Source organism: Heterodontus francisci, chromosome 5, assembly GCF_036365525.1.
Source record: "Heterodontus francisci isolate sHetFra1 chromosome 5, sHetFra1.hap1, whole genome shotgun sequence".
Lineage (NCBI taxonomy): Eukaryota > Metazoa > Chordata > Chondrichthyes > Heterodontiformes > Heterodontidae > Heterodontus > Heterodontus francisci.
In genome coordinates this window covers 57,871,332-57,879,651 of record NC_090375.1, presented here as the reverse complement: position 1 = coordinate 57,879,651, position 8,320 = coordinate 57,871,332, and positions in this window count along the sequence as shown.

Here is an 8,320-nt window from a genome sequence, read left to right as displayed (position 1 = left end):
AGCGTATCCAGGTGATAATTTTGGTACCCAGTTTGTAGCAGACATCGAAGTTGTACCCCTGTACTTTCACTAAGAGTCGCTGTAGTCGAGGTGATGCGCTTGTCAATGGTTTTCGCCAGGTCATCTCCACTGGTTTGTGGTCGGTTTCCACCATGCACTGCTTACCGAACAGGTAAGTGTGGAACCTTGTGATCCCAAACACTAGAGTAAGTGTTTCATGCTCTATGTTTGAGTAGTTGGATTGTGCTGAGGATAAACATTTGGATCTGAATGCAACTGGTTTGCCATCCTGCAGGATGCACGTTCCTAGCCCTTTCTGTGAGCCGTTGGCTTCCAGGATTGTCTTCTTCCTTGTATCGTAGTACTACAGGGTACAGTTTTCTGCTGACAATGCTTGTTTGAAAGAATCAAACATATGCTGCTGGTCGTCCTGCCATACAAATGGTACGTCTTTCTTTAAGAGCTCTCTCCATGATGATGCTTTGTCAGAAAAATGTGGAATGTATGGTGCCGAGAAGTTGAAAAATCCAAGACATCTCTGGAGGTCTTCCTTGTCTTGTAGGATAGGCATATGCCTTACATCTTTGATTTTGCCTGGTTCAGGACAGATTCTGCAACCTGAGTAGATGGGCCAAAGAAATTTATCTGACTTACATTCACCTGACACTTCTTGCTGTTAAAAACGAGCCCTTCACGACGAGCTACTGGCATCAGTGAATGATGATTTCAATCATGCTCTTATTTGGTTTTGCCCATTATTGCAAAATCATCCACAAACAGCCAGGCACGTTTTCTGTAATTCTGTCCATATCTGCTGAAACAGATCTTGACTGACAGATAAGCGGAAGGGTAGTCTCTGGAAGCAGTATCTTCCAAATGATATCCTGAAGGTGGTGACCGCATGAGATTCCTTAGCTAGGTGTACTGACCAATATCCATGTTTAGCATCCAATTTGGAGAAGAATTTGACTCTTGTGAACTTGGGATTCAATTCCTCTAATGTTGGAATTTTGTGGGAAATTTGGTATCCATCTTTCTGCTGTTCTTATGGTTTCAGCTCTATATTTAACTTTGTTCAGCCTGTGTGTGTGCCTTTAGAACTGTACTTATTATAACTTTTCTATTTGTGACTTGAAACTGGTTTTAAAACCTGTTCTATTCACTCTGCGCTGTTTTACCTTTAAGAAATTCCCTGTTATTTATACTGGCTGCTTTGATGGAGAGTAGCAGGTGTTTGGCAATGTTCTCTGTTTATTTTGCTTTCAGCAGTCTAGCTTACATGTTTACACGGCTGTTCAATTGCTTTTTTTGCTCGAGTTTGTTTCTGTTCTTCATGCTTGAGTGGTTTAATGTTTTTTGCTGTTGCTGCATGAATGGAGACTTTTCTTCACGCTCGACTGGTTTAATGATTTTTTAACCTTTTACTGCGTGAACGGAGACTCTGCAGTGTTTGGGGGTTTCCTACGCTTTTTGCTATCGGACGTTTCCTGTAATGGCTCCCAGCCTGGGAGAGGATTCGGGTTTTCCCTGTTTTTTTATCTCTCCCACGGAGCCTTTGAAAACAAAACCAATTTTTTAAGCACTTCGAAGCTTGTTTTTTTAAATGGGGATCCCTTGACCATTAACACAATGACTCCCCCAATCACAAGAATCTACTTGCAGCTTGTCATTCTTTACTCTGTCTTCTGCAGCTCGAAATAAGTTCTTTCTTCTTTCCACTGTTTGGGTCCATATTTATTTTGAATTTGCTCCCTTCTGGCTGCAGGAAGGGTCATTTTCACAGCTGTTTTACTTGTGGTCTTCAATCTTAGGTATTGTCTTTTCACCACAGCTGCCACCATGTAATGAGTTCTTTATGTTGTCTTATGCAACATAATGAGATGCGTGGAGTCCAATTTGTTGACGATCTCTAACAGGTTTATGAACAGCTAAACAAGTATATACAGTACAGAGCAAGCTATTTAAAGAATGTTTGGCTGGGTGTTACCGTTGCAGAGTGACCGTGGCTTGCAGTCACATGACTACATCCAGGTACTTAGCTCATTAGCATACTGAGATCTTAAAGGGACATCACTCTTAAGATGATCATACAACGTAGGTTAGATAGAGAGTATAGCTCCCTCAAATCTGCCATGTGCCTCCACAAACATGGCCTATGCACCTGTCCTAATGAACCCTCAGATGCATGTAATGGTTTTAAGTGTGCAGGAAAAGTAATTTGAAATTAAAATTGTCTAATCCACTGCAGGGTGGGGCTTGCCATTTCTACCTGGTCTGGGCCTCAATGTGATTCCAGTCCCACAATGTTTGGTTGACTCTTAAGGCCCTCAGGGCAACTAAGGATGGGAAATATATACTGCCCTGCCAATGTTGACCACATACCAAGAACAAATAGGAAAAATTAGACTAGTTGAGGAGTTCAGATATTTTTTCTATAATGTTATGATTCCCTACCTAATACTATCATGGAAGCACCATCATTACATTGACTACAGTGGTTGAAAGTGTTATGACAGAGATGGAAGCAATGCACTGTCGATTCAGTCCCATCATTCCACAGGTCGCCGCATATTATTAAAGTTTTCCCACCCAACCGGAAAACAGCCAAATTAGACACTCTAGTAACCACCCCCACCCCCACCCCCTCCCCCCCCCCCAGAATAAAACAGACCAAACCAGGTTTCTTTAAATAATGACAAATTAATTATTTATTAAAAGCTAAATCTTAAACACTTTTAAGATAAACCTACGTCTAAAGACCATATAACCTCTTATTTTAATGTACCTCCCCCATTCACACCCATAGACTCAAAAATCACTAGTTAACCATTTTTTTAAATAATGTTTTAAAAATTAGCTGTTTCCTAAGAATAAATAAATAACTGGGTTGTAAGACTTTGTTGGTTACATTCCTGATGGGTAAGAAATCCTAGTATAAACAATTAATTTGATACCATTCGAAGTCTCCAGGCGGATTTGATGAAACAGACTTTTCTTGAGAGGCATTCAAAGCACTTCGGCTGCAGCAGACGTCAACCAGTTCTTTAAACAGGGAGTATTGTAATGGGTCCATGCGGATTTTAAAACCAACAGTCTCTCAATTGAAACTTTACTGTGAATTCCTGAAAACATAATCCGTCAAGAGAGAGTCAATCTTGAAGCAAAGATTTCTTGGATTGGAAGTAAAAAAAATGGAATTTTGCTACCGCTAGCAATATGAATGTTTTCTTCAAAAAAGGGTTTTTCCCCCCCCTTAGGCAATTAACATGGCCTGTAGCTCATTGTAGACTTTTTGCTGAAAGAAATAGAAAGCTCCTTCCTCCAGTAAGCACGCTTCACAATTGTCTCTCAAAAACTGGTTTTAGCTGGATTTACACACAGTTAAATTGAAACATTACACCATGTGACCTTCTCACTCTCCTGCTGTTGCCAAGGTAACAAGTACAGCTGTGGCACACTGTTCTCAGAAATCTAAAACTTCTCTCTCTGTCTTAAAGGTGCACTGTTTTTAACAGAGTCTTAAAGGCACACGGTTTCAAACAGAGGAGAAAATAAATACAGTTCAGTGACAAAAGGGAAGGCCACCATCACCTTCTCAGGGCAACTAGGTATAGGCAAGAAATACTGGTATGGCCAGTGATGCCCCCATTTCAAATATATATTAAATGAAATCTTAAAGGGAGCTTTTCTCTGTATCTAACCCATGCTGGCGCTGATCTAGGAATGTTTGATGCTTAAATAATCATATATGTTGCATGCCCTGTATTTAATACTCAGTTCTGAAACATAAATTTACCAGGATAAAATAAGCAAAAAAATACAATCCAGCTTTGCTTTTTGCGTTGTGCGATATTTTTGTGGAGCTGGAGTTTCTTTTGCCTCTCACCCATCCTCACAGACACCCACATCTTCAGTCACCCAGCAAGAAATCTGATGTAATGTTTTACTAGGTCTTAGTTCCAAGAGCTCTGAAGGTCAACCACACGCATGTCCTTCAGAAACAGCCCGCAGATATATTTTAACTCTAGGTTTCTCATCCTGAGGAACTCCAGTGAAGTTGACATCCTGCCACAGTAACTTAGTGTCATGGAGCCTTCAAGGAAACAATGGTTGGCAGGTACATGTGTTTCTTTCATGTTTGGAGTATTTTTATGTTTTATAGCATTGAAGAATGAATTGTCAGAGTTGCAAACAAATTTATATACAGTCGCTCAGTCAGGGTCGATTTGGATCCAACTGTTCTCCCAATTGCTATCTCCTCCCAATTTTCAAATAAGCACTGCTTCTGAGAGAAGTCCCAAATGCTCCTGATACCGGAAGCAGCAGTTACTGCTTTTTTTTATCCTCTCTGACCTAACCTTGAGTTTCTTGACGTGTCAGTATAAGAGGAAACTTTATTCTGCATCCATAGAGAAATGTATCACATCTCCGAGTGCTTTGCAGTGTAGCCATTGTTGTTATGTGGGCAAATGTGGACTGAAGGCACTGGATACTGCAAAAGCTACGGGCCCTGACAATATTCCGCCAATAGTACTGAAGACCTGTGCTCCAGAACCTGCCGCACCCCTAGCCAAGCTGTTCCAGTACAGCTACAACACTGGCATCTACCCTGCAATGTGGAAAATTGCCCAGGTATGTCCTGTACACAAAAAGCAGGACAAATCGAACCTGGCCAACTACCGCCCCATTAGCCTACTCTCAATCATCAGTAAAGTGATGGAAGGTGTCATCAACAGTGCCATCAAGCGGCACTTGCTTAGCACCAACCTGCTCAGTGACGCTCAGTTTGGGTTCCGCCAGGGCCACTTAGCTCCTGACCTCATTACAGCCTTGGTTCAAACATGGACAAAAGAGCTGAACTCAAGAGGTGAGGTGAGAGTGACTGCCCTTGACATCAAGGCAGCATTTGACCGAGTATGGCATCAAGGAGCCCTCACAAAACTGAGGTCAATGGGAATCAGGGGGGAAACCCTCAGCTGGCTGGAGTCATACCTAGCACAAAGGAAGATGGTTGTGGTTGTTGGAGGTCAATCATCTGAGCTCCAGGACATCACTGCAGGAGTTCCTCAGGGTAGTGTCCTGGGCCCAACCATCTTCAGCTGCTTCATCAATGACCTTCCTTCAATCATAAGGTCAGAAGTGGGGATGTTCGCTGATGATTGCACAATGTTCAGCACCATTTGTGACTCCTCAGATACTGAAGCAGTCTGTGTAGAAATGCAGCAAGACCTGGACAATATCCAGGCTTGGGCTGATAAATGGCAAGTAACATTCGCGCCACACAAGTGCCAGGCAATGACCATCTCCAACAAGAGAGAATCTAACCATCTCCCCTTGACATTCAACGGCATTACCATCGCTGAATCCCGCACTATCAACATCCTAGGGGCTACCATTGACCAGAAACTGAACTGGAGTAGCCATATAAATACCGTGGCTACAAGAGCAGGTCAGAGGCTAGGAATCCTGAGGCGAGTAACTCACCTCCTGACTCCCCAAAGCCTGTCCACCATCTACAAGGCACAAGTCAGGAGTGTGATGGAATACTCTCCACTTGCCTGGATGGGTGCAGCTCCAACAACACTCAAGAAGCTCGACACCATCCAGGACAAAGCAGCCCGCTTGATTGGCACCCCATCTACAAACATTCACTCCCTCCACTACCGACGCACAGTGGCAGCAGTGTGTACCATCCACAAGATGCACTGCAGCAATGCACCAAGGCTCCTCAGACAGCACCTTCCAAACCCACGACCTCTACCAACTAGAAGGACAAGGGCAGCAAATACATGGGAACACCACCACCTGCAAGTTCCCCTCCAAGTCACACACCATCCTGACTTGGAACTGTATCGCCATTCCTTCACTGTCGCCTGGTCAAAATCCTGGAACTCCCTTCCTAACAGCACTGTGGGTATACCTACCCCACATGGACTGCAGCGGTTCAAGAAGGCAGCTCACCACCACCTTCTCAAGGGCAATTAGGGATGGGCGATAAATGCTGGCCTGGCCAGCGACGCCCACATCCCATGAATAAATTAAAAAAAAATGCAGCTGCCATTTAGCAGGCAGCATGATCCCACGTACAGAATGGCAAGTTAAACTGTTTTTACTGATGGCAGTGGTAGAAATGTTGGCTCGGACACCAGGAGCAATCCCTGCTCTACATCAAATGGGACTTCATATTCTTTTAGGTATCAACTGTGGCTCAGCGGTAGTGTTCTTGCCTCTTGAGTTAGAAGGTCATAGACTCAAGTACTATTCCAGAGACTTGGGCACCTAATATAGGCAGACATGTCAGTGTAGTGCTGAGGTTGTGTTGCATTGTCACAGATCCCGTCTTTCAGGTGAGTTTTAAACTGACCTTCCATCTGTACTCTCAGGTGGCTGTAAAATATCTCATGGCACTATTTGACAAACAGTAGGGTGTCCTGGCTAGCATTTATGCCAACATCTAAAACCTATTATCTGGTCATTTATTTCATTGTTGTTTATGGGAGCTGACTGTGTGTAAAATGGGTGCCTTGTTTCCTACATAATAAAACTACACTTCAAAAGTACTTCATTGGCTGTAAAGCATTTTGGGACATCCTGAGGGCATGAAAGGCACTATTTAAATGTCAGTCTTTCTTTTTTTTTCATTTATTCTATTTCTTGTGACTGGGCCATTAGATGAGCTTTATTGGGACTTTTGACTAAATTGGAGTCATGGTACCTGAAGAGTTAACTAACTAATTCTAAGGGATTGTAAGGATTGAACAAACACTGCCTCTTTATAGAGGCCAGAGTTTTAACTGAATATTGCGAAATATTTGCAATCATTCCTTTGTGCCTTCTCTTTCAGGTTGCGCCTGTCTCCTCACAATGTCCACTTTGTCACACTGAAGTGTGGACAAACTGTCTGATTTGGCCTCACATGTACATGGCTGGGACTATTGTTTGTCCACAGACTGTATCTGTGCCTCATATCTCCACAGAAGGAGACGTCTGCGTCTTAAAATCGATCAGAAGCTCATGTGAAATTTGTCAGGAGTGTGAGAGAATCAGTTGGAAAACAGTTAAAAATGTTAAAAGACAAAATATGCTTGAAGCAAACAGAAAGGTTAGCCACCACCGATGGAGAGAAGATTTTTTAAATTCAAAATATGGATATCACCAACAAAAGCAAACATTTGTTGCCCATCCCTAGTTGCCCTTGAGAAGGTGGTGAAGGGCCTTCTTCTTGAACTACTGTATTCCATGTGGTGAAGGTGCTTGCACACCGAAGGAGGCAATTCAGCTCGTCGTGTCTCTGCCAGTTCACTACAAGAACAATTCACCTCATTCCACACCCACACATTTATCCCGTAGCCCTCAAATCTTTGCTCTTCAGATAATTATCCAATTCCCTTTTGAAGATCTTGGTTGAATCTGCCTCCACCATACTCTCAGGCAGTGCATTCCAGATCCTAACCACTAAAGGAAGCATTCGTAAGGGCTGGAAGGCTGGGAACAGACGAAGGCCTTGAGGAATATAAAGACGGTAGGAAGGAACTTAAGCAAGGAGTTAGGAGGGCTAAAAGGGGTCATGAAAAGTCATTGGCAAACAGGATTAAGGATAATCCCAAGGCTTTTTATACGTATATAAAGAGCAAGAGGGTAACCAGGGAAAGGGTTGGCTCACTCAAGGACAGAGGAAATGAGCGAGGTACTAATGAGTACTTTGCATCAGTATTCACCAAAGCGAAGGACTTGGTTGATGATGAGTCTAGGGAAGGGAGTGTAGATAGTCTGGGTCATGTCGTTATCAAAAAGGAGGAGGCGTTGGGCGTCTTGCAAAGCATTAAGGTAGATAAGTCCCCAGGGCCTGATGGGATCTACCCCAGAATACTGAGGGAGGCAAGGGAAGAAATTGCTGGGGCCATGACAGAAATCTTTGTATCCTCATTGGCTACAGGTGAGGTCCCAGAGGACTGGAGAATAGTCAATGTTGTTCCTTTGTTTAAGAAGGGTAGCAAGGATAATCCAGGAAATTATAGGCCGGTGAGCCTTATGTCAGTGGTAGGGAAATTATTAGAGAGGATTCTTCGGGACAGGAGTAATCCCATTTGGAAACAAACAAACTGATTAGCGAGAGGCAGCATGGTTTTGTGAAGGGGAGGTCCTGTCTCACTAACTTGATTGAGTTTTTTGAGGAAGTGACGAAGATGATTGATGAAGGAAGGGCAGTGGATGTTGTCTATATGGACTTCAGTAAAGCCTTTGACAAGGTCCCTCATGGCAGACGGGTACAAAAGGTGAAGTCACACGGGATCAGAGGTGAGCTGGCAAGATGGATACA